This window comes from Primulina tabacum, chromosome 13 (genome assembly GCF_025594145.1).
Source record: "Primulina tabacum isolate GXHZ01 chromosome 13, ASM2559414v2, whole genome shotgun sequence".
Taxonomy (NCBI): domain Eukaryota; kingdom Viridiplantae; phylum Streptophyta; class Magnoliopsida; order Lamiales; family Gesneriaceae; genus Primulina; species Primulina tabacum.
The window spans coordinates 12683926-12688772 of record NC_134562.1 but is presented as its reverse complement, the minus strand read 5'-3'; the positions used below and the strand labels follow the sequence as shown (position 1 = coordinate 12688772).

The 4847-nt window shown below is 27.0% G+C and overlaps 1 non-coding gene across 1 annotated transcript; it reads left to right on the top strand.

The window, feature by feature from the left end:
- Positions 1 to 3365: 3365 nt before the first annotated feature.
- LOC142523534 (small nucleolar RNA R71) lies at positions 3366 to 3476 on the top strand. Its single transcript, XR_012814724.1, has one exon. It is a non-coding gene; the product is annotated as a small nucleolar RNA R71 (small nucleolar RNA).
- The last annotated feature ends 1371 nt before the right edge of the window (positions 3477 to 4847 follow it).

Sequence of the window (4847 nt, the reverse complement as noted above, 5' to 3'; positions counted from 1 at the left end):
TTCATTTATTGGTATTTCATTATGAGATGATTCAGTCATTATTCTAGATAAATGATCGGCTACAACATTTTCTTTTCCTTTTTTATCTTTAATTATAATATCAAATTCTTGTAATAATAAAATCCACCGTATTAATCTTGGCTTAGCATCTTGTTTATTTGATAAATATTTTATGGCAGAATGATCGGTGTAAACAATAGTAGTAGAACCAATTAAATAAGATCGAAACTTATCTAATGCAAATACTACTGAAAGTAATTCTTTTTCAGTAGTTGAATAATTTATTTGGGCACTATTTAAGGTTCTACTAGCATAATAGATTGCATAAGGTTTTCCTTCTTTTCTTTGTCCTAACACAGCTCCTATAGCATAATCACTTGCATCACACATTAATTCTAATGGTAAAGACCAATCTGGAGATTGTAAAATAGGTGATGTAACTAAAAGATTAATAATTTTTTTAAAAGCATTTACACATTTCTGAGTCCATTCAAATTGTGTATCTTTTGTTAAAAGATTTGAAATTGGTTTAGATATTATGCTGAAATTTTTTATAAACCTTCTATAAAATCTTGCATGACCCAAGAATGATCGAACTTCTTTGACCGTTTTTGGTGATGTTAAATTAGCAATAACATCAACTTTGGCTTTATCAACTTCAATTCCTTTTTCAGATATCACATGTCCTAAAACAATACCAGATTTAACCATATAATGACATTTTTTCTAATTTACAACAAGATTTTTTTCTTCACATCTTTTTAATACTTCTTCTAGATTTTTAAGACAATTTTCAAATGAGTTTCCAAAAACAGTTATATCATCCATAAAAACTTCTACATATTCTTCAATCATATCACTGAAAATACTTAACATGCATCTTCGAAAAGTAGCCGGAGCATTACATAAACCAAATGGCATTCTTTTAAATGCAAAAGTTCCGAAAGGACAAGTAAAAGTAGTTTTTTCTTGATCTTCTAATGATATAGGTATTTGATAATACCCCGAATACCCATCAAGAAAACAGTAATAAGAATTTCCTGCTACTTTTTCTAGAATTTGATCTAAAAATGGTAGTGGGAAATGATCTTTTCTGGTTGCATCATTTAATTTTCTATAATGATACACATACGCCAACTAGATGGAAGCCTAGCTTGTAATAACTCTCCCTTTTCATTTTTTATAACAGTGATGCCGGACTTTTTAGGTACTACTTGTGTTGGACTTATCCATTTACTATCTGAAATTGGATAGATAATTCCAGCGTCTAATAATTTTAATACTTCATTCTTAACAACTCCTTCATATGTGGATTTAACCTTCTTTGTGGTTGTTGATATGTTTTAGCATTTTCTTCCAAATGAATTTTATGTGTACAAATTAAAGGATTCATACCTTTTATATCTTTCAAAGTCCATCCAATTGCATTTTTATATTTTTTAAGTAATTTAATCAAATCTTCTTCTTGATTTGGCAAAAGAGTGGAAGAAATTACAACAGAAAATGTTTTATTTTCACCAAGAAATACATATTTTAATTTTAATGGTAAAACTTTTAATTCAAGTTTTGTATTATCATCTTCTTTAAAACTATTTTTAGACTCAAAACTTTCTATTGAAAAAACTTCAGATTGTTGATTTAAGTTTTCTTCTTGTATATTTTCTTCCACAATTGTTTCAATTTCATTATCATATTCATTTTCATTAATACTTGGTTGTTTACATAAATTGAACACATTAAGTTCTAGAGTCATATTTCCAAAAGACAATTTCATTATTCCATTTCGACAATTAATTAAAGCATTTGAAGTTGCTAGAAATGGTCGTCCCAATATTACTGGAATTTCATTATGTACTTCTATTGGTTGTGTATCCAAAACAATAAAATCTACAGGATATATGAATTTATCAACTTGAACCAACACATCTTCTACAATACCTCTAGGTATTTTGATTGAACTATCCGCCAGTAAGAGAGTAACAGAAGTGGGTTTTAATTCTCCTAAATTAAGTTTTTCATAAACTGAATAAGGAAGTAAATTCACACTTGCTCCCAAATCCAACAAAGCTTTTTTAATTTTATTTTCTCCAATAATACATGAAATTGTTGGACAACCAGGATCTTTATATTTTAAACTAGAATTATTTTGAAGAATAGAACTTACTTGTTCAGCCAAGAATACTTTTTTCTTCACATGCAATTTTCTCTTTACAGTACATAAGTCTTTTAAAAATTTTGCATAAGAAGGTACTTGTTTAATAGCATCTAATAATGTAATATTTATCTTCACTTGTTTAAAAACTTCATAGATATCAGAATCACTTTTTTGTTTTTTATGATTTGTTAATGCATGAGGAAATGATGGAGATTTATTTGACTTATTTACTATTTCAGATGATTTATCATTCACCATATTATTCTTAAAATTTAAGATATCATCATTCTCAAAAGTATCAGGATTATCATCCTTACTCTTTGATTTTAAATGATCCTTGTTTTCATTACTATATGGATCATTAACTATTTTACCACTTCTAAGGGTAATAACAGATTTTATTTGATCAATTTTTTCATTTTTTAATTCTTGATTTTGATTTTTAGGATTAGGTTGAGGTGGAGATGGAAATTTTCCTTTTTCATGAATATTAAGTGCAGATGCAAATTTTGCAAGAGTTTCTTTCAAATCACTCATAGATTGACTGTTTTGAATATTGATAGACTCTTGCTTTTGGATAAATGCATGAATTACATCTTCAAAGTTTTTTCTTGGAGGTGTAACATAAGGAATATAACCTTGATGATTTTGGTTATTTTGAAAATATTGTTGTGACGGTTGTGCATTATTATCATTCCTCCAACTAAAATTATGATGATTTTTCCATCCGGGATTATATGATGGTGAAAAAGGATCTAGTATTGATTTTTTATAATTGTTAACATAATTTGCTTATTCGTGGAGACATTCTTTAAATGAAGGTAATGTTGGACAATCTTTTGTAGCATGATCATGTGTATCACATATATGACAAACAATTTCTTGAATACTTTTTAATTGACCAGTCTTTTTCATTTCTAATGACTCAATTTTTCTTGCTAAAGATGCAAGTTTAGCTTTAATATCTATATCATCTTTAAGATTATAGATACCACCCCCATTTGTTGAATTATTGTTTTTAGTTGTTGGTGGTTCTATTGTGCCTATATTATCCCAATTTTGAGCATTTTTTGCTAATGAATCCAAATATTCCATAGCTTCATTTGGGTTTTTATCTTCAAAAGTTCCATTACACATGAATTCTATCATTATTTGCCTATCTTTAGGTATTAAACCTTCATAAAAGTGAGAAACTATTCTCCATGTTTCAAAACCATGATGTGGGCATGTATTAAGTAATTCTTCATATCTATCCCAACATTGATAAAACGTTTCTCCTTGTTTTTGAGAAAAATTTGTAATTTGTCTTTTAAAAGAGTTTGTTCTATGGGAAGGGAAAACTTTTTGAGAAATTGTTGTTGCATTTCTTCCCATGATATTATTGAACTTGATCTTAAATTTTGTAGCCATGTTTTAGCTTTATCTTTTAAAGAAAAAGGGAAAAGCTTTAATCGAACTATATCCATGCTACAATTTTGATCATTATAAGTGTTACAAACTTCCTCAAATTCTCTTAGATGTAAATATGGATTTTCAGAATCTAAGCCATGAAAATTTGGTAAAAGTTGAATAATTTGAGGTTTGAAGTTGAAATTAGATGCATCAGGAGGAAAAAATTATTTTCAGATACTCGAATAAGTCTACCACTATTTTTTCGACTCCAAATACTCATACAAAAAAAAAACAACACAATACTTATAAATAAAACATAATTAACAAATATAAACTTAATTTATACCTCCCGGCAACGGCGCCAAAAACTTGCTACTATTTAAATAATAATTCACCCAAGTGTAGGTTGTCTGCAAGTAATATATTTCGTAAGTACGAGATCGATCCTCAGAGAGGTTATTTTGAGTTTAAATTTATTAATTTATAGATTACCAAATGCAAGAATGAAGTTTACAAATTATAAAATTTGTCAAGGCTTGAGGATTTATTCTTGGTTTATGTAATATTGTTTAACTAAAAGTAAAACAAAAGAAACCACCATAAATAATGGTTCCAAGAAAATTAAACACACACATAATATAATATAGTTCCCACTATAGAAAATACCGAATTAACCGATATTTTATATATGGTACCTATGATTATAATTATAACTATATAAATAAATAATTGCATAAAGTAAATGTTAAATTAAATCATTATATTTCATTTAGAACAACTGGCAGGGCCACGCTATTGCCTAAATGAAATATATTGATTTAATAAGTTAGTTGCGGTAAAGTAAAAGTTAGTTGCGATAAAGTAAATGTTAGTTGCGGAAAAGTAAAAGTTAGTTGCGAGAAAGTAAAATTTAGAAGCGAAAAATAAAAGTTAGTTGCGATAAAGTAAATGTTAGATTGTTAGATGTTAGTATTAAAATATAATATTTCATTTAGAACAACAGGCAGAGCCACGCTATCGTCTAAATGAAATATTATGATATTATTATTATATATATATATATATATATATATATATATAAATATATATAATAATAAGTGATGAAATATTTATTGTATCAAAATTAAATAACAAATCAAGATAACCAATTTAATGGTATTAAGCATTTGATGTAAATTGATAACAACAAATAATTCATTTTTATACCTACAATAAAAATAAGTTAGCTAAATGAAAAGAAATAAAGAAAGAATATACAAAATATAAACAATCTTACATCACCAAGAATGCATCCTCTTCA